We start from the raw sequence: 23,043 nt of genomic DNA on the forward strand, positions 1-23,043 counted from the left end.
ACCTTTATTCAGTATGCTCCAGCTGCATTGAGCCCTCAGGAAGCCTTCACCATGCACACAGTTTGTTCTTGGGTGTGAAAGCAAACAGTATTTGAGTTGGCAGTAACTTCCCTTTTAGAGGAGTTTGCTGCCTCGGCAAGAAACCGCAGCATGAGCTTTCTGCTGTTGAATGTTTCCACTGGCAGGATGGCCTTTTTCCACATTTCCTTGGTTTAAGGAAACAGATTTTTGAACTTTTTTTTCAGCAAAATGCCAACATTTAACAGCTGGAGTTAGTATATAATTTATGGTTTTCTCTTTATGCTCTTTCAGATGTATAAAAATGAAATATCTGTAATTATTGTTAAATTATGCAAGTTATTGCAAAAAAGTGATTAAAAATGGATCTTCAGTTATGAGACTTTCAAGAAAGTCATTGTTACCTAAACAGTTATTCTCAATTATTTGCTCTTTAATGGTTTTTAATTGTTATAATTTACTCATGTCCTATTATATCTATCATTCTGGAGATGTTTCTGAAAGCTCTTTGTTTTTTCAGTAACAGGATTTGGTGCATTTGAACTGCTTCATTGGGTATTTTACATTTCAGCTGATAAAATCTCACCTTAGATAGCTCTTCTTGCTACAAGTACTCCTTCTAGAAAAGTCTTAGCTGTGTCAGGGCAAAGTACTTTGAAAACTGCGGCCTGTTGGGACAATATTCTGTGTTAACAGAAACGTGTTTAAGTCTGTCATAGAGAAGATGCACAGCCATCTAATCTACTGGGCTGTATAGGATTTCCTCCTGCCTAGCTTTCTTGTCCTTTCTTTGAGTGAAAGTCCACACCCCTTACACATTAGTGTTGCATCTTATTGACCAGAGGCTTTTGGTCTCAACCTCAGCAGTTAGGTTTAGAAACAGGTCAGATCCAGGAAATTAATGCAGTCAGCCAATAAAAGCAGTGAGCAGTTGTCACCATAAGATCTGTGGTGTTCTGTTCTTTCAGATTCTAGATTTGTTTTGTTCATCTCTGCTCCGTGTGAACATTGAGAATACATTTATTGATTTCTAAAATAAAAACCCTTTCATCAGGAAAAGAAAGTACATATATTTCACCGTGATAGTCTTTCTCGCTCTTTTCTTAATGGAAAAACTGCCATAAGAAAATCTCAATGTATTTACTTCTTAGTCCCTGTTGGTATAAAAATCACTTAACGTGGAGTTAGATTTAAGGGCAAAAATTAGCCAGGAAGAGCAGCAGGGTCCAAATTTTTTCAGAGACATTAGCTGTTACTCATTTTAACCTGCCTGCTTTGCAGACTTGATTGGATTAATTATGTATGCTGTATGTTTATGGTATTTTTATTGTATATTGTTGATTTGTTGTAACTGTTGCCATGCTCTGTCCAAGGATCCTTGAAAGCAAGTGTGTGTCAACTGTTACCTTCCATTTTAGTAAACTTAATGCTACTTTTGTAGTTTAGTGAAAGCCATAGCAGCCCATTGTTAGCGTGAAGCTTTTTAAAATGTCACTGCTGCCATCGGAAGCAAGTTCGTGTTTTTGAATGAACATTTACAAGAGTCTTTTCTATGATTCTTCCTGTTTTCAGTTAATGGAGGTATGCTAAGTTAGAGTGCCTTTAATCTATACATATTCGTAAAATATCATTCCCCCTAAACACAGGGGGTGGGGGTGAGATTCCAGTTGCTAACTCAAGTAAGCTTATTCCTTCAGTTGAGAGTAAGTTATATAGTTTGTAGATTTAAAACTGTAAAAGAAAACTGAACAATTCGGGTTTTGTGCTATTAATATGCCACAATGAACCCATGACAGAAACACTATAGCATCGCAGCTAGCAAACGGTATAATTCTTAAATTTTGTATTAGCTGCCTAGAGTGTTAACTAGATAGATGCTGAATATGCTAAATACAAAGTCTTGAATTTAACTATGGTGCAAAATTAAAATTAGGAGTAGACATGACACAGAGCATAAGAGATGTATTCTTCAAAGGTAAAATTACCAGTTTTTTCCTCTCTAATATGTGTCATGTATTTGGCTTCGTTGTTACTAGCTGATGAATCTAACCAGCGAGTTTCTTGTTCTGTCAATCTGCTTGCATTAAAAACTTTTTCAGCCACAGAGCCAAACATATTCTCTAGAGAATGCTACTCAAAAACAGCTGCTTGGTTTTCATTGTGCACAGTGAGCAAAACAAATGCTATCTAATAAATACTATTTACTGTTAATCATAGTGTGGTGGTTATTGTTCTTATAAAACACAAAAGGAGATGAAATGTGTATAATTTTAAGATGATTTATCATATGGCACATGAATCTTATGCTTATTTTTGTTGAACTGGTTAAGTGGTTTTTGTGAAACTGGCTTCAAGGAAGCTTGGGGCAATGTAGGAATAGTGCAAATTCCCATATATTTAGATGTGGATCTGAAGATGCCCTCTATGATCAGACTCGTTGGGTGTTTTATTTGTTAATTGGTAGGATTGAAACCCTTAAATTGTCTTCACTTCACTCCTACCATATATTCATGATAATTGAAAGGTATTTTTATATTTCATATTGAAGTAGTGCTTTACTTGAATACCTCATGTTTAGGTCAGTCAGTCAGTAAATTGTATTTATTGAGTGCTTACTGTGTGCAGAGCACTGTACTAAATGCTTGGGAGAGTACACTATAACAATATAACAGACACATTCCCTGCTCACAGTGAGCTTACAGTTTAGAGGGGGAAACAGACATTAAGATAAATAATAAAGCTACAGATATGTACATAAACAGAGCAAGTCAAGGCAGCATAAAAGGAAGTGGGAGAAGAGGAAAAGAGTGCTTAGAGAAGGCCTCTGAGAGGAGATGTGTCTTCATTAAGGCTTTACAGGTGGGGAAAGTAATTGTCTGTCAGATATGAAGAGGAAGGGCATTCCAGGACAGAGGCAGGAGGTGGCTGAGAGGTAGGTGATGAGATAGACATTTCAGTCAGTCAGTCAAATTTATTGAATCTTTACTGTGTGCAGTGCATTCATTCATTCATTCATTCAATCGTATTTATTAAGCACTTACTGTGTGCAGAGCACTGTACTAAGTGCTTGGGAAATACAAGTTGGCAACATATAGAGACGGTCCCTACCCAACAGTGGGCTCACAGTCTAGAAGGGGGAGACAGACAACAATACAAAACATGTGGACGGGTGTCAAGTCACCAGAATAAGTAGAAGTAAAGCTAGATGCACATCATTAACAAAATTAATAGAATAGTAAATATGTACCAGTAAAATAAGTAGAGTAATAAGTCTGTACAAACATATATACAGGTGCTGTGAGAAGGGGAAGGAGGTAGGGCTGGGGGGATGGGGAGGAGGAGAGAAAAAAGGGGGCTCAGTCTGGGAAGGCATCCTGGAGGAGGTGAGCTCTCAGTATGGCTTTGAAGGGAGGAAGAGAGCTAGCTTGGCGGATGTGCGGAGGGAGGGCATTCCAGGCCAGAGGGAGGAGGAGTGCACTGTACAAAGCACTTAGGAAAGTACAATACAACAATATAATGGGCACATTCCTTGCCCACAATGAGCTTAAAGTCTAGAGGGGGAGATAGACATTAATATAAATAAATAAATAAATACATAAATAAATAAATAACAGATATATACATAAGTGCTGTGGGACTGGGAGAAAGAATGAATAAAGGGAACAAGTCAGGGTGACGCAGAAGGGATTGGGAGAAGAGGAGAGGAGGGCTTAGTCAGGGAAGGCCTCTTAGAGGAGATGCTCCTTCAATAAGCCTTTGAAAAGGGGAGAGTAATTGTCGAATATGAGGAGGGAGGGCAATAAGGTACAGTGAGTAGGTTGGCATTAGAGGAGCAAATTGTGCGGGCTGAGACATAGTAAGAGAACAGTCAGGTGAGGTGGGAGGGGGCAAGGCGATTGAGTGCTTTAAAGCCGATGGTAAGGAGTTTTTGTTTGATGCGGAAGTGGATGGGCAACACGGGAGCTTCTTGAGACGTGGGGAATCATGACCTGAGCGTTTTTGTAGAAAAATAATCCAGGCAGTAGAGTGAAGTATGGACTGGAGTGCGGATAGACAGGAGGCTGGGAGGTCAGCAAATAGGCTGATGCAGTAATCCAGGTGGGGTTGGATAAGTGCCTCGATTAACATAGCAGCAGTTTGGATGGAGGGAAAAGGATGGATTTTAGCCATGTTGTGAAGGTCAGACTGACAGGATTTAGTGATGGATTGAATATGTGGGTTGAATGAGAGAGAGGAATCAAGGATAATGCCAAGGTTACGGGCTGTGAGGCAGGAAGTTTGGTGGTGCCGACTACAGTGATTGGAAAGTCAGGGGAAGGACAGGGTTTTGGGTGGGAAGATTAGGAGTTCTGTTTATGTCTTGGCTCTTGTTCAGTTTCTTCCTGTGGGGAAGGCATTATTTACATAGCAATTCTGTTTGTATTATTATTGGTCAAGGGTTTGAATCTCAGCTCTGCCACTTTTCAACTGTGTGACCTTGGGCAAGCCACCTAACTTCTTTGTGCCTCAGTTACCTCATCTGTAAAATGGAGATTAAGACTGTGAGCCCCATGCAGGGCAACCTGATCACCTTGTATCCCCCCAGTGCTTAGAACAATGCTTTGCACATAGTAAGCGCTTAACAAATGCCATTATTATTATTATTAAAATTTAGCAATTTAGCAGATTTAGACATTGCAGGTAGCAGTTTGAATTGCACAGTTGACCAGCTTTTAACAAGTTCTTCATCCCTTTCTTCTAGTTTTAATACTCAGAGTTCGAATAGATAAAAGAATATCTAACCTGAAACAATTTCATATAAAGATTACAAGATTGTGACCTTGTCTGAGTGAGGCCACGCTAGCCCCAGGATGAAGGACTATGATGGGATCCACGTGTTTCCCGTGGCCTCAACGTAACCTGACTTGTTAAGCCGTCTAATGTTAGGTGGATTTATGATTAGTAGCGCACATTGCAAATCAGCATGGAAGGACTAAAATGTGAAGATTGTGGTCATGCAGCCACTTAGTTGGCTGGGCAGTCCACCTGAAGGATATCATTATCATAAGGAACAGTTATTGAGTGTCTGCTGTGTGCAGAGCACTGCACTAGAAGCTTCGGGCCATGCCAGAAAAGTAGTAGAGCTAATTTCTGCCCTTGTGGAGTCTACAAGATAATGGGGGAGGCAAACTTATATAAATTGTCAAATGTGCACTTGGTAAACAGTTAAGAGCATCAATGCAAATAATACAAACAAAAGTAGGTAACTGCATAATGAAATAGATGATAAACAGAGATCTGATTGAGTGCTAAAGTGCTGTCATCAGTCAATCAGTCAATAGTGTTCATTGAGCACTTACTGTATACAGAGCTTGGTATTAAGCAGAAGGTGGGGGTTTCATAGTCAGGGAATGCCTCTTGGAAGAGGTGATTGGGGGTCTCTGAAGGTGTGAAGGTCTGGTGGATTTTGGTGAATCTGCACGGAGAAGAGTTAAAGACAGGGGAGCTCTGAGGGAAGTGCAGTTATGTGGTTAGCTTGTTGATGGCCAAAAAAGTCAGCTGGTATTTAGTGGAACAGAGCAAATAACTAAGAAGGAGGCAGCTCGTAAAGCGCTTACAATGCTTGAATGCTAATGCTTTTGTGTTGCTGGTCCAGAGTCTTTCAAGCATAGCCACTCTCTTGCTTGAACTATGGGGATGGACTAGATGCCCTCTAGGATGGCAGTGGTAGGGATTAAAAAATGCCCAAATTACAACATATCCATCAGGAGGCTATGGTGTGGTTATAATTATCTGGATGGGCACAAAGTAGGACTAGTAGAACAATGCTCAATTCGAGCCCTGCTCACAATGGTGGCTCATTATGGTCAGGGAAGGTGTCTGTTATTGTTATATTATATCTCCCAAGTGCTTAATACAGTGCTCTGCACACAGTAAGCACTCATTAAATACGACTGACTGATTGACTGACAATCCCATCCAAAATTAGGCTGGCACCTAACTTCCAATATGCCCTAAGTAGATTCAGGGCAAAATTTTCTTCAAAGGTAGAAATGCCTTCTTCCATGCAGACAAGGCCATTGCTAGTCTACCAGGAAGGCAGAATAATTTAAGATTTTGGTTTATATGATCTAGAATAATGAATTATCTTGGTTCATTTTGGTTTAGTGTGCAACCTTACTGATTCTCTAAGGTAACCTGGATGCAAATTATGAAGAAAATGATAAAATATACCAGCATATAAAATATACCAAAATACTCACATTCTAAATGTAAGCTATGTATGATGGGCATGTGATGGATCAGACAGTTTACAAATGTAAACTGAAAGGATCTAATGTCTGCTTTTGTACTATTTAAATGCATATACATGGATAAAGACATTTCTGACAACATGTTATCAAATATAATGATATTTTATCTGTGAAATGATGTCTTTTTTATCTGTTATATTTAGTCATGACAATCTTGTGTGGGTTCTTTTGTGTTCATATTGTTGTCCTCCATTTTCATTAAGTTCTTATGCTGAAATGCGTATGGAAAGTTAATTGCTTCCATTGTTTTTGCAAATGAAAGGTTTTGGCATTTTTAATTCCTCCCCCACCACTTTCTCCAAGTACCCAAATGTACTAGTAAGAGCCAAGGGCATTAGCACTTTAGGTGTTTCTGCAAAGGACAGTGCAGTGGTCTTTGTAAAAATGTTGCTAAATAGATTGACTATCAAATAGTTGTGTCTGTGGAGTTTTTTTACTATTCAATCCAAGTTAATGTTTTACTAGGGTTCTTACAAGTTGCCAGCATTGGCACAATTGATGCCATGTACAACTTGTGTTAGTGCATATTTTAAAGTACCCCGACCTGGTCCTGTTACTGCCAGAGAATTTGAATGTGTAGATTGTTTCTTACATACATTCTGTGACTCTTCATTGCCCTCTTTTGTCCAATCTTCCACCAATATGAAGTACTCATGGGCAGTGGCAACAGTGGCTTCAGTGGCGAGAAAAGGACAAATTCTTCACCTCTTTCCACTGCTGCAAAAAGAGATATCATTTTTTTCCTTCTGAGTTCATTAATAACCTGTCAGAAAGTAGATTGTCAGCTCGTTTTGGGTTTTGTTTTTTTTTCATGGCATTTGTTAAGTGCTTACTATGTACCAGGTACTGTACTAAGCGCTGGGGTAGGTTGAAGATAATCAGATTGGACACAGTCCATGTTCCACATGGAGCTCACAGTCTTCATCCTCATTTTACAGATGAGGTAACTGAGGCACAGAGAAATTAAGTGACCTGCCAAAGGTCACACAGCAGATAAGTGGCAGAGTCAGGATTAGAGCCATGGTCCTCTGACTCCACCAGGCCATGCTCCTTGATTGCAGGGATCATGTCTACTAACTTTATTGTATTGAACCCTCCCTTCCTCTTTGTACAGTGCTCTGCCCACAGTAAGATCACAATAAATAGCATTGATTGAAATAGTCTAGTAGGATGATTTTATGAATCACACTAAACTTTTCCAATGCTGAAAAGATTTTTAAAAGACTGGAAACTTTGATCATTTACCCTCTTGCTGAAGAAATTTTTAATATATAGAGGTAATATGAGCATTGTGGCATTATTGTATGCTTTAGAAAATGCTTTTATATGTACCCCCATTTGGTATGGTGGGAAGTATCAGTGAGCCTTTGTTGCCTGACTGATAGCAAGTAACTTACAGTATTGGAGATTTCCATTGCACCACCTTACCTTTGCTGTATAGAATGATTATCTGCTAAAGAGAGGAATTGAGCAGATTTGATGGGAGTCACCTGTATCATTATGTGAAAGGCCAGAGTTCAATATCCAATTCTTGTCTTTCCCATTCACTTGAACAACTTCAATTTTCTGTCCTTAAAGCTACAATTTCCTTGGTTGATTAAACACTCTAAAGAAAATTTAAAGCACTCCAAAGCTTAAAGAGAGTGCCAAAGACTGTCCCATATAGTTATACATTATCATAATGAAGTGATCACAGCATTCCTGTTACTAGATCTTGACGAGCTGGAAATCTTTCTTCTCAGATTCCTGTTCTATCACAAGAATGAACTATTTGTGTCTCTAAATTCCTATGGGGAAAGTTTAGTTACAAGAATGACCAGCTTTCTGAAATTAGGCTAGTTCACTTAACTCCCTTACATCACCTACCTCCCCCACCAAAAAAAAAAAGAAAGAAAAAAAAATACTGGGGAACCAAAGAAAATCGGGTATGTGCCAGCCAGAAAGGTAGTTAAGCCAAATGACATTTGCTTTGCAGAACTTTTGATGATCTGAACTAGCCTCGATCCCAATTAGCTCATGTAGTAGAAGTATTAAGTCAATAATTCTAATCAAGTAACTTCAATCCAATTTTGGATTTTTAAAAGTTCATTTTTAAGTGCCATTGCTCCACATTAGCAAGTTCAGCTAATATAGAGTTTCTATCTAGGATGGAAAAATAAGGGAATGGGATGAAATGTTAAATGAATAGATTTTATATTGGTTTGTATGATGGGGATTTGCAACCTTTAGTCACCCCATTCTCAGCCCCACAGCACTTATGTACATAACCATAATTTATTCATGTATATTAATGTCTGCTTCCACCTCTGGACTGTAAGAACCTTGCTGTTATATTGTAATCTCCCAAGTGCTTAGTACAGCGATCTGCACACTGTAAGTGCTCAGTAGATATGATTGGTTAATCGATAGGGAGATCTCATCTCATGTCACTTTTTTTAATGGCATTTATTAAGCACTTACTATGTGCAAAGCACTGTTCTAAGCACTGCGGAGGTTACAAGGTGATCAGGTTGTCCCACGTGGGGCTCACACTCTTAATCCCCATTTTACAGATGAGGGAACTGAGGCTCAGAGAAGTGAAGTGACTTGCCCAAAGTCACACAGCTGACACGTGGTGGAACTGGTATTTTAACCCATGACCTCTGACTCCAAAGCCCGTGTGCTCTTTCCATTGAGCCATGCTGCTTCTCACTTCACAATGCCTGTAGTAAGATTGACTTTAATGTAATTATCCTACGAGTATAAGGAGGTTTCCTATTACTATTAGCTTTTGTGGTTTTCACAGTGTTGAGTAGGCATAAGGTTGGAAAAAATTGAGAATTACATTTTATAAAATTTGAAATATACATACAGTAGTGGTTTTGTATTTCCTTATGCTTATTTGTAGTGGTCCAAATTTTATGTATCATCAATTTTCAGAGAGTCTGACGGACACTTCTGATCCCAGTTCTTCCCCTGAAATTATGAGTATTTGTACAGTGTTCAGAAATGGAAAAGATGTATACTAATTTTAATAGTCATAATTCCAAAATGTTTAGTTAAGCATTTTGAGTTTGTGCTTAGATATGGTAAGTTGAATTCTGTTTTTTGCATGGCATATTAATCATATGGAAAGAAAAAGATGATGAATTTAATCCACTAAAGTGATAGCTACATGACTCAACAACAGTAACTGTTGTTATTGCAACTTCCAAAAAACAATAGCATTTTCTAAAAAGCTGAAATGAAGTTATGGGATTTTTTTTCATATAAAGATTGCAGCTGACCTACTGATGAAATTGCACTTTTGAAAAACAAACTATAAATCAAGGATTCAGTAGTGTAAAACAGGGATATTCCTTAGTAGTAAATTAATACAATAAGTAAAAGGCAGCCGTCATCTCAGTTACATATGTGAAACAGTGTTTCCATTCTTCTAGAAAAATCCAAGGGGAGATGTTTTGATTCCAAATTCATTTATAAGTATGAATGAGAAAGCATTCCGTAAAGCAGTTCTGTTGTGGATCTTGTTCAGCTTTACAATCTATTTTTAGTAAAACATATGAATATAAAAGTATTGGTAATTGGAATGATTTAGATTTCTTGCAAAGAAAACCTTGCTTACAGTCTATGGAAGCATTAAAGCATCATCACATGGTCCTAGAGGTAGAAAGGAGACAGTAATTAAGAAATAACCAAATAGAATGATGTAAATATTTCATGAAGAGTTAAAATGGGTCTAAAATTGTAGTGTTTCTATGGTGCAAAGATATAAAAAAAACTTATAGGGCACACTTGAAAAAATATTCTTCATATTATCAAATCTAAAAAATAATTTCTCTCCATCCTAAACAAGCATTTTAGAATTACTTCTTGAAAGCAAACTCAATGCATGCTCTGGTTTGAGCCATGAACCTTTTGTAAAAAGTGCTGATTATGTCATTGAGGTATTAAATGTTCAAACTGGAAGATAAGTATTTCCAGTTTGTATAGTTTAAGCTGTTACAGTTTAGTTTATATTTTATTTATGTATGAACTGAAAGCTCATTTTATTTTGTACTGAGGTATTCATGTTCTCCACTAAACAGTGACTTCAAAATGAACATAACATTTAAATAATAAAAGAACTTCAGTAACTTCAAGTGGCAGACTAAAATTATTTTTCACTACTATTTGTAGTTGAACTAGCCCAAATGACTAGTTCAGCTTCAGCAGTGCATCTCAGTTTGTCTTCTGTATCTCATTTCTTAAACTATTCATATTTCTCATGAGAAATAATTTAGAATAACAGATGACTCTCTTAATGGCAGTCTCCATTGCTTTTCACTCTTACATTCAGGCCTTCCCAAATTACAGAGTAAATAATCAAAAGAATTAAGCATATCTTTACCGTACCAAGTACAGTTTTTTTACTCACGGTTTTGAGTGTTCACATTATGTGTCTACTTTTGGCTACTATGGTGATATAGGTTTGATAACCATAGTTTTCCAGGAGTGCACATCTGCCTGCTACCTGCTGTTTCAAATGCTAAAACTCTCTTGCCACCCATTGGGCTCCCATTGTTAGGCTCAGATGCAAGCATGGCAGCTACACACCTCTTGCTTAGTCTCATGTTGGGCTTTGTGCTGTTAAAAGTTGGTTGTACTTCAAAGTTTTTGTTCTTATTTCATTGTTCCATTTGCATTTTAGCCCCTATTTGTGGCCTTTAGGCAAAAAGTGAGTGAACGTGTGGAGGCCAAGTGAAAGGTAACTGATTTCACAATGAAATCACTACAGGTTTTTCTGAGGGATTTGTATGTACATCTGAACAAACTGTCTTTAGACCATCATAAACTTTCTTGAAGTTGACCTGCTGTGACAGAAGCCATGATGAAGTCCTCAACCCCCTTTGCCCCATTTGTGTATATATTTATAGGTATACACAAGTGATAAGTATGAGTATAAATAAATGCATAAGTGCTGGAGGTGACTGTTGAGCTGATAGGACGTGGGGTGCTGATAATTAGTCAGGGAAGGCTTGTTAGAGGAGATGGGACTATAAGCATTATGAGGGGGAGAGGGCTGAGGTCTGGTGGATTTGGGAGAAAGGGAGTTTTAGGTTGGGGGACAGTATGGACAAGAGAGTATGGAGGCAGAAAACAGGGTACAGTAAGGTGTGCAAAGAGTGGGAGGAGAGAAGAGTGTGAGCAGGAAAAGAGTAGGTAAGGTGAGCCAATATGTAGAGAGAGCTCTTGATTCATTGCTCTTATGATGTGTTTTAGGTAGGTGAACATCCCCTGTTGTAAGATGTAGTCTTCAACCTAACATCCACTCCTATTACTTATGCAGTTATTCATACCCCCATACATTTTTACATTCAATTATTCATTTTGATTCCACTATTTTTAAGTATGTTTATGTCTGCCTCCCACTTTAGATTGTAAGCTCCTTGTGGGCAGAGTGTACGTATTGTGCTTCGGGTACACTTTCCCAAGTGCTTAGCACTGTGTATTGCACTCAGTAGATGCTCAATAAATACCATTACTACTACTGTTTTCAGCAATATAACACCGTCCTCGTGTGCACAAAAGTAGTTATTTGTCATAGGCCGTCCCCCTGGCCCTCCCCTGACTGTTCTTTATGGCTTTAGTCACAGATGTAGCATACTGTTTTTGTGACTTTTATATCTCAGTGTAAATACTAAAGGTATTACTATAGAATGTCTCTCTTTTTCACCTTTAAATATTTGCTCCTTGGTAGTTAAACATGTTCAAAGGTGGACTCTATGAAAATCTTATGGTTAGCCAAATCTAAATGGTAGCCTTTAATTTAGAATTTGAGGGAGACTCCCTGTTAGGTTTATTTCTAGTTTTCTCTGTGAGTTAAATATCCGATATGAAATACATTTAAAAAGAGATCTCATTAATTAGAAAGCATCAGTCATTAGAAATGAGTAGTGTTCCCCACCTCATCTTTTCAATCTGCCAGTGTTCTAGTTCCTACTTTCCTTAGTGTAACACTTTCTCTCATCTAAACTTATGCAGTGTAAGGAGAAACTCCAAATAGAAAATACAAGGTCATTTATGTCTTGACCCCTCATAACTGAGCAAAGATGAATGAGATGATAGGAGCTGTCTTAGATAAAAAAAGATAGTTATTTATCTTCCCAACTCGACCCCCTCCAGTCTGGCTTCTGTTCCCTACATTCCACGGAAACTGCTCTCTCCAAGGTCACCAATGACCTCCTGCTTGCCAAATCCAACGGCTCATACTCTGTCCTAATCCTCCATGACCTCTCAGCTGCCTTCAACACTGTGGACCACCCCCTTCTCCTCAACACGCTATCCAACCTTGGCTTCACAGACTCCGTCCTCTCCTGGTTCTCCTCTTATCTCTCCGGTCGTTCATTCTCAGTCTCTTTTGCGGGCTCCTCCTCCCCGTCCCATCTCCTTACTGTGGGGGTTCCTCAAGGTTCAGTTCTTTGTCCCCTTCTGTTCTCGATCTACACTCACTCCCCTGGTGACCTCATTCGCTCCCACAGCTTCAACTATCATCTCTACGCTGATGACACCCAAATCTACATCTCTGCCCCTGCTCTCTCCCCCTCCCTCCAGGCTCGCATCTCCACCTGCCTTCAGGACATCTCCATCTGGATGTCTGCCTGCCACCTAAAACTCAGCATGTCCAAGACTGAACTCCTTGTCTTCCCTCCCAAACCCTGCCTTCTCCCTGACTTTCCCATCACCGTTGACGGCACTACCATCCTTCCCGTCTCACAAGCCCGCAACCTTGGTGTCATCCTCGACTCCACTCTCTCGTTCACCCATCACATCTAAGCCGTCACCAAAACCTGCCGGTCTCAGCTCCGCAACATCGCCAAGATCCGCCCTTTCCTCCCCATCCAAACCGCTACCCTGCTCGTTCAAGCTCTCATCCTATCCCGTCTGGACTACTGTATCAGCCTCCTCTCCGATCTCCCATCCTTTTGTCTCTCCCCGTTTCAATCCATATTTCACGCCGCTGCCCAGATTGTCTTTGTCCAGAAACGCTCTGGGCATGTTACTCCCCTCCTCAAAAATCTTCAGTGGCTACCAATCAACATACGCATCAGGCAGAAACTCCTCACCCTCGGCTTCAAGGCTCTCCATCACCTCGCCCCCTCCTACCTCACCTCCCTTCTCTCCTTTTACAGCCCAGCCCGCACCCTCAGCTCCTCTGCCGCTAATCTCCTCACCGTGCCTCGTTCTCACCTGTCCTGCCGTCGACCCCCGGCCCACATCATCCCCCTGGCCTGGAATGCCCTCCCTCGGCCCATCCGCCAAGCTAGCTCTCTTCCTCCCTTCAAGGCCATACTGAGAGCTCACCTCCTCCAGGAGGCCTTCCCAGACTGAGCCCCCTCCTTCCTCTCCCCCTCCCCACCCTCTCCATCTCCTCCGCCTTACCTCCTTCCCTTCCCCACAGCACCTGTATATATGTATATATGTTTGTACATATTTGTTACTCTATTTATTTATTTATTTATTTTACTTGTACATATCTATTCTATTTATTTTATTTTGTTAGTATGTTTGGTTTTGTTCTCTGTCTCCCCCTTCTAGACTGTGAGCCCACTGTTGGGTAGGGACCGTCTCTGTATGTTGCCAACTTGTACTTCCCAAGCGCTTAGTACAGTGCTCCTCACACAGTAAGCACTCAATAAATATGATTGATTGATTGATTGATTGATTCCCATATTCTAACGAGTGGATTTCAGCAAATTATTTTAGGAAATCTCCTTGAGGTGGAAGTTTTTGCCTGTTCAGTGAGACTCAAAGAAGACCCATGGGCCTTTAGTCCTTAAATCTTTTCCAAGTCTGCCTAATCTAATTGCATCTTTGTTTTCATTTCTGGACTTCTAAAACTTGACATGTAAGGAGAGATGTCTGACTTGTAATAGCATGGAAGAAGATGGTCTTGAATGATACCGTTTGGGGATATGAACCATTGGGTTATTTTAGAGTAGTTCTAACTTGAGGCAAAATATGTGGTCTAAAATGAACTAAAAAGGAAATATAATGACATTTCATTATGTTTACATTTGACATAAAAAAATTAGGATTTCACAGATAAATAGTCACACTTCCCATGATGTCCTGACAATCATTAAATGGTCCCATGTTATTCCAGATCAGTAACCGTGTTCTTAGACAGCATGGCTATTATTCATTATGAGCATGGGATGAAACATAGGACTTCCAGAGAGGTGTGTTGTTCAGGGGAATGACTTTAGGCGGTGTGGAAACCCTCCCCTGATCCACAGTGGTCGTTCAACAACCTCTGGCTGGCCCCAAGGCCAGGTGGAACCAAATAAAGGCCCCAATCCAGCCCCAGAGCCTAGCAGGGGTACAAAAATGCCTCTGCAGATGCTGGAGCCCAGTGGGGCACAAAAGAGACCCTTCTGGATTCCAGATTAAGAGGATCTCCTGGCTTGCCTGTGAGAGCCAGTCTGAGGGGAGAGGACCCTTCACAGCTCAGTGGAAGTGAGAGAATCTCCCACCTCATCCTTGGTACACCTACAGCCCAACTGATCAGGCCAGTGGCAAGTATTAGGGACCAGGAGTCCAGTCATCACCCCTTCTCCCTCCTACCATTCATCTCCAAATGCCTTGAGCGAATTGTCCACACATGCTGCCTCCACTTCCTCTCCTCCAATTCTTGCCTTGTCCTCTTCACTATTTCATAACTGCCCTCTCAAAGGTCAGTCATTTCCTTCTTGCCAAATCCAGCTGGCCTCTACTTCATCCTAATCCAGCTCTACCTCTCAGCTGCCTTTGGCACCATCGACCATCCCCTTCTTCCGTAAACATTGACCATCCTTGGCTTCAATCAATCAATCAATCAATCGTATTTATTGAGTGCTTACTGTGTGCAGAGCACTGTACTAAGCACTTGAGAAGTGCAAGTTGGCAACATATAGAGACGGTCCCTACCCAACAGGGGGCTCACAGTCTAGAAGGGGGAGACAGAGAATAAAACCAAACATATTAACAAAATAAAATAAATAGAATAGATATGTGCAAGTAAAATAAACAAATAAATAGAGTAATAAATATGTACAAACATATATACATATATACAGGTGCTGTGGGGAAGGGAAGGAGGTAAGGCGGGGGGGATGATGGAGAGGGGGAGGAGCGAGAGAGGAAGGAGGGGGCTCAGTCTGGGAAGGCCTCCTGGAGGAGGTGAGCTCTCAGTAGGGCCTTGAAGGGAGGAAGAGAGCTAGCTTGGCGGATGTTGGGAGGGAGGGCATTCCAGGCCAGAGGGATGACGTGGGCCGGGGGTCGACGGCGGCACAGGCGAGAATGAGGCACGGTGAGGAGATTAGCAGCAGAGGAGCGGAGGGTGCGGGCTCGGCTGTGGAAGGAGAGAAGGGAGGTGAGGTAGGAGGGGGCAAGGTGATGGAGAGCCTTGAAGCCGAGGGTGATGCGTTTCCGCCTGATGCGTAGGTTGATTAGTAGCCACTGGAGATTTTTGAGGAGGGGAGTAACATGCCCAGAGCGTTTCCGGACAAAGACAATCCGGGCAGCGGCGTGAAATATGGTTGAAGCGGGGAGAGACAAGAGGATGGGAGATCGGACAGGAGGCTGATACAGTAGTCCAGACGGGATAGGATGAGAGCTTGAACGAGCAGGGTAGCGGTTTGGATGGAGAGGAAAGGGCGGATCTTGGCGATGTTGCAGAGCTGAGACCGGCAGGTTTTGGTGACGGCTTGGATGTGAGGGGTGAACGAGAGAGTGGAGTCGAGGATGACACCAAGGTTGCGGGCTTGTGACACGGGAAGGATGGTAGTGCCGTCAACAGTGATGGGACACTGACACTGTCCTCTTCTGTTTCTCCTCTTGCGTCTCTGGCCACTTAGTCTCTTTTGCGGGATCCTCCTCTTCCTCCCACCCCATACTGGAGGGGTGTGTGGGGGTCCCTCAAGGCTCAGGCCTGGGTCCCTTTAAATTCTCCATCTACATCCACTCCCTCAGAGAATTAATTCACTTCCATGGCATCAATTACCATTTCTATGCTAATGAGTCCCAATCTATCTCCAGCCCTGATCTCTCTCCCTCTCTGTAATCTCTTATTTCCTTCGGCTTTCAGGTTATCTCAACTTGGATGTCCTATTGACACCTCAAACTTAGCAGGTCTAAAACAGAACTCCCCATATTCCCACCCAAATCCTGCCCTCCCCTTGACTTTCCATCACCATAGACAGCACCACCATCCTTCCTGTTTTCCAAGCCCGTAACCTTGGCATTGTCCTCGTCTCACCTTTCTCATTCAGCTCACATATTCAATCTATCACTACATCCCATTGGTTCAACCTTCACTACCTTTCCCTCCATCCAAACTGCTACCATGTTAATCTAAGCACTTATACTATCCCACCTTGATTACTGCATTAGCCTCATTGCTCATCTCTGCCTCCTGTCTCTCTCCACTTGAATCCATACTTCACTCTGCTGCCTGGATCATTTTTCTACAAATGTTTTCAGTCCATATCTCCCCTCTCCTCAAGAACATTCAGTAATTGCCCATCCACCTCTGCATCAAACAGAAACTCCTTGCCCTAGGCTTTGAAGCACTCAGTCACGTTGCCCCTTCCTACTTTACCTCCCTGCTTTCCTACTATAACCCAGCCCGCACACTTAGCTCCTCTAATGCCAACCTACTCACCATACCTCAGTCTCATCTATCTCGCTGCCAATCCCTCACCCATGTCCTGCCTCTGGCCTGGAATGCCCTCCCTCTTCATATCCAGCAGTTGATCACTCTCTTCACTTTTGACACCTTTTTAAAAGCACACCTCCTCCAAAAGGTCTTTCCCAACAAAGCACTCATTGTCTCTTCTCCCACTCCCTTCAGAGTCACCCTTGCACTAGGATTTTCACCCATAACTCACCCCTCTCTCAGCCCCACATCCCTTATGTACATATCCGTAATTAATTTATTCATATTATTGTCTGTTTCCCCTCTAGACTCTGAGCTCATTCTGGGCCAGGAACTAGTCTATCAACTCTTTTATATCGTACTCTCCTAAGCACTCAGTACAGTGCTCTGCAGAGTAAGTGCTTGATAAATATGATAAAAAAACAATTGATTGATTGATTGATTGGAAAGTAGGGCCAGATGGAGCTTAGGTGAGAGGGAACAGAATGAAGAAACGGGAAGAGAGGCAAGTAGAGGAACAGTGAAGAGGAATCGTGGTGAATATAAAGGGGAAACAAGGACCAAAAAGGGAGAGGAAGGAGAGAGATTACTCACCTTCTACTCTTTTTCTTTGCCAGTGCCATATATGAGTAGTCATGTTTAGGGTGGCATCCAAGAAAGGTGGTCTCGGTTACCTTGCCCCTGAAGATCCCACCAGGCACTCTGGGCGGGTGAGATGGGCCTCCACCTAATCTCATCAGAACCTGCCAGCCCAAGGAGCTGCAGCCTGATGGCCTGGGGGAAGAAGTAGAAACAGCATCTCAGCTCATCTTCCAGTCCCCACTAAGGGCTGAAGCAGGCTAGCTAAGGCTGTCCAAAGAGCTGTAGGAGCAGAACTAATTATTTCATCCCCACAATGGCAATCCTTTGGAGGCCTTTCTCACCCTCATCAAGTACAGAGAACAGGGATTATGCACATTTTACAAAGTAACGGTAAACTTTTTTTTTTGGTGACGCTACCTGCTCATCAATGGAAGCTAATGTGGGCAGTCTTCTACTTTTATACTGGGCAGTCTGGTTTTCAGATGGCCTGTCCCCTTGGGTTTAGTGCATTTATGTCCCTTTTTTGCACTGAGCCTCCCTACATCACCGCCCCTGCTGCCATCTTCTGCAATGTGTATGTGGTGCCAGACTTCACACTGATGGGAACAAGGTGGGGTATTCAGTGGTGTCTCTGGAAAAATGTTCCAGAATCATGCCAAATATTCTTCCAGAAAATGGCATCTGTGATAGCATCACATTATGCTATGTGTCCTGTGTAATGTGTCATGTGGCTCTCCTTGTTTGGATACAAGAGGGCTGTAAGTGACTGCCCTAATGGAAACTAATTTGGCTTTCAAAGCTGGTCTCAGTTCAAATGTTGAACCAAGTGCCTTTCTTTACATATGCTTATAAAGTTGTACCTTTTTCAAACAAACTGTCTGTACAGGCAAGTAGAGTGCTCTGCACACAGCAAGCACTCAATAACAATGATTGATTGATTGATACATGCTGGCATTTCTCTTGGATAAAGTAAGAAAGCAGAGAGAAAATGGAAGTGTGGGGTCCCAATTCCCGAGGTACATTCACTTTGGCTATCATCATCATCATCATCAATCGTATTTATTGAGTGCTGACTGTGTGCAGAGCACTGTACTAAGCGCTTGGGAAGTACAAGTTGGCAACATATACAGTCCCTATGCAACAGTGGGCTCACAGTCTAAAAGGGGGAGACAGAGAACAAAACCAAACATACTAAGAAAATAAAATAAATAGAATAGATATGTACAAGTAAAATAAATAAATAAATAAATAGAGTAACAAATATGTACAAACATATATACATATATACAGGTGCTGTGGGGAAGGGAAGGAGGTAAGATGGGGGGGTGGAGAGGGGGATGAGGGGGATGCATTAGACAATTTGGGTATAGTGTGATTGATTAACTGGAACCTTTCTTCTCACAACACGAGTCGGTTTGATGTAACCTGATCTGCAAGTTGTTGCGAGTAGATTTGGTATAGGAAGAAATAGTCACTCACAAATGGTTTTTCTCGTGCCTCCTAGACATGTCCACTTAAATAGCCTGCCAGCACTTCTAATTCAACATGTCTTCCCCCGAACTTTCCCACCTCAGTTGATAGCTCCACCATCATCCCTATCCCAGAAGCCCACAACCTTGTTGTCATTCTTGACTCCTCCCCACCTTTAATAATAATAATGATAATAATGAGGGTATTTATTAAGCACTGTTCTTAGCACTGGGGAGGTTACAAGGTGATCAGGTTGTCCCACAGTGGGCTCACAGTCTTAATCCCCATTTTACAGATGAGGTAACTGAGGCCCAGAGAAGTTAAATGACTTGCCCAAAGTCACACAGCTGACAATTGGCAGAGCCAGGATTTGAACCCATGACCTCTGACTCCAAAGCCCGTGCTCTTTCCACTGAGCCATGCTGCTTCTCTGGTTTTCCCCTTTCCTCTCTTATATTCAGTCCACTGTAAATCCTGCCAGTTCTTCCTTCACAATATTTCCTGGATTTGCCCTTTCATCTCCACCCATACAACTACCATTCTGGTTCGATCTTTAGTCATATCATAGTTAGATTACTGTATCAAGTTCCTCACTGGACTCCTTGCTTCCAGCTCTATATTGCACACCATTGACCATATCATTTTACTGAAATGAGAAGCAGTGTTGCCTAGTGGGTAAAGCACAGGCTTGGGAATCAGAAGTCAGTAAGCCAGCCAGTCAGTTGTATTTATTAAGCACTTACTGTGTGCAGAGCACCATACTAAGCACTTGGGAGAGTACAATACAACAATATAACAGACACATTCCCTGCCCACAACAAGCTTACAGTCTAGAGGAGGAGCTTACAGTCTAGAAAGCCTGGATTCTATTCCTGGCTCTACCACTTTTCTGCTGTGTGATCTTAGGGAAGTCACTTCACTTCTCTGGCCTTCACTTACCTAATCTGCAAAATGAGGATTAATACTGTGTGCCCCATGTGGGACATGGACTGTGTCCAACCTGATTAGTTTGCATCTACCCCAGCGCTTAGTACAGTGTCTGGCACATAGTAAGTGCTTAACAAATGCTATTAAAAAATGACACTCACAACACATCTCGCCACTCCTCAAGAACCTTCACTGGCTTTTTGTCATCTGCTTCTGCACCAAGCAAAAATTTCTTACAATTGGCTTTAGAGGTTTCCACCAGATCCTCACATCTTACATGTCGGCTCTCTTCTCCTGCTACTCCCTGTCTCACACTTTTCATTCCACCTAATTTCATCTAAATGTACCTGGCCCTCAACTTTCCCCAGGCTGAAATTCCCTCTCCCACCCAAATCCATAGCTCTCCCCATCATCAAAGCCCTCTGAAAATCTTCCCTTTCCTTATTAGTTCACAATGCCCCTAGTGGAATCCACCCACAGACATACGTACTACTTATGAGTTGTATTCCCATTATCAGCACTTATGTACATATGTGCATTCAATTGTCTACTCAATTAATTATTTAGTTATCTCATCCTGAAATATTCATGCTACTGCCTGTTATTTCCTTGTTCATTTTCTTGCTTCCACTATTTGTAAATAACTTTTGTCTTTCTCTCCTGTTAGACTGTAAATTCTTTGAAGGCAGGGAATATGTCTTGCTGCTGCTGTTGTATGGTGCAAAGTACTCATCAGGGTGTTTAATGAACATTGATTGATTGATTAATGCACATGTACATGGAATCCATCAAGGCATGATGCTGATTTCCTTCCCAGCCTCTGCCTCAGCCTTTACTGTACTATTCAGTGCTTTGTTTTTCATTGTGTTTTTGCAACTCTTCGGTATTTAATACAGTAAAACAATGAGTGGCCGGCTGGGTGCACAGTGTATTCTAGCGGTGTACATAACAACAATATAGGAATGTGTATTAACAAAAGTCAGTCTTGATGGAATCTTTGAACCATCTATCCCCTTATCTTTCAATTCCAATTGAATCTATGTTTCCTATCACTCAATTTTTCTGTAAAATGAGGTACTCAAGAACCTGACTATTGTGTGCTAGGAGAAATGACTGCCTTTATATATTTTTTTTTAAATTGAGACAACAGCCTGTGGAATTCTGGGACTGTCCTGGTTCAGCTATATTGTTTGGTCAGCCTGGGCATATTTAAATATTCAGTAAAAAACCTCTACCAGACAATACATATTAAATTGAGTCAGGGTTCAATAGGGCCAATTTCATACCTTTAATGGTATGAAAAATTCATCATCAATAAATATAGATATATAGATATGTATTTTAAAAATTGAACAGTTTGTTGAACAGACGGGCTCTCTGATTATGGTGATCTAAATTTACACACATTATAGTAGTATTTTGCTACATTAATTACCTTACTTGTCAAGAGTGAGGTAATTACCACATCAAATCACCCTCATATGGTACATGGAATCTCAACTTATTCCAAAGAAGTCAGCAACTATAGTTCGTACACCCTGGACATCATTCTTTTATAGAAGTGATAGTATCTGTTACTGTTTTGCTTCCAAGTGAACAAGGCATCTAAACCTGAGCTCACTTTTCCTTCACTCTATCTCATCTCAGAGTCAAGGGACCATTGTATCAGGGGTGGCCTACCCTCATGAACTGAAGAACTGTGAATCAAAAATATAATGGGGCTGAGAGCCATGGATCAAAAAAAAATCCTTTAACCCAAACAGCAAGCAGGCATTCCTGAAGGGTGGGCTGCAGTGGCAAATGATGGCAAGTCAGCCATCCTGCCAGGCAGGTGGTGGTGAGGGTTGGTGGCAATCAAGAGACAGCTAGGGCAGAGACGGAGTGTGGGGCCCACGTTACCTGGGGTGCTCGACTGAAGCAGTGGTGGTGAAATAGTAAGATTTTAGGATATCATTGGGTACTGCACCTCGAACTTGCAACTTCAAATAGCCTTAACCTTTGCTCAGATGTGAAAATTCACAGAGTGCTTATTTCTCAGTAATTCTGAAGCTCCAGTTGGCTCTTTTTGATGCTCATTTGGAGGAATATGCTCAGTGTTCCCGTAACATGTGCCTTTGCCGTGTGTTTTGGATAGAACGCCTTAGGAAACGTTCTTCTGAAAGGGCACTTTTTTCTGCTTTGTACAACGACTGTGCACATGTGCATGGCATTGGTCAAGCCATAAATACTATAGAGGAAGGACTTAGGCTTTCTGAGTTAGGAAGAATGGCTTTTATTAACATCTCTGAATTTACATCTTATTTCAGATTTCCTACAGTGGATCCGACTTTATGACGCAGGTTCGAAAGGTAAGAATTGCCTATCCTTACCCTTTCCCTCCTCCCGGCTTTCGTGTTCTCTTTGCAGCAGTAGGATCAGCATCTGCTGTGGGGATTGCTGTACAGCCCCCTCTTTCCCCACCTCTCATTCTTCCTCACAAGCCATGGGGCAGGAACAGCGACAACATCAGGAACTGCCAGAAAGTCTCTGACTGCTCTGCGGTAGGTGGCAGGAAGGAAGAGGAACCTTTCAGTCATAGACAAATGCCTCATTTCATCTTGGGGCTAGCATTGGGCTGTCTAGCTCATGTCCTCCTTACCCCATTCTTCCTTCTGTCAATAATATAAGCCTCTCACTCTCACAGGAACCATCTTTCCCGTACATATGTTTGTACATATTTATTACTCTATTTATTTATTTATTTTACTTGTACATATCTATTCTATTTATTTTATTTTGTTAATATGTTTGGTTTTGTTCTCTGTCTCCCCCTTCTAGACTGTGAGCCCACTGTTGGGTAGGGACTGTCTCTATATGTTGCCAACTTGTACTTCCCAAGCGCTTAGTACAGTGCTCTGCACACAGTAAGCACTCAATAAATACGATTGATTGATTGATTGATTTCCCCCACGCCCAAATCTCTTCCCCTCTGGCTGAGACCCCAGCCTTTGACAGGCAAGCAAAATCCCTTCATTCAGTCAAGCTATGATGGCGACACCACTGCTAAAACAATGCTTTTAATGATGCCATTTGATGTGTAAACAAGTGTGGCCACTT

General features: G+C 41.5%; 1 long non-coding RNA gene across 1 annotated transcript in view; it reads left to right on the plus strand.

The window, feature by feature from the left end:
* The window catches only part of LOC119919629, a 263,698-nt gene extending 241,393 nt beyond the window's left edge, over positions 1-22,305 (plus strand). The window contains exon 4 of the long non-coding RNA XR_005447709.1: positions 22,254-22,305. This is a non-coding gene — a long non-coding RNA (uncharacterized LOC119919629). The remainder of the gene's footprint in view (positions 1-22,253) is intronic.
* Positions 22,306-23,043: the final 738 nt, after the last annotated feature.

Source organism: Tachyglossus aculeatus, chromosome X1 (genome assembly GCF_015852505.1).
Source record: "Tachyglossus aculeatus isolate mTacAcu1 chromosome X1, mTacAcu1.pri, whole genome shotgun sequence".
NCBI lineage: Eukaryota > Metazoa > Chordata > Mammalia > Monotremata > Tachyglossidae > Tachyglossus > Tachyglossus aculeatus.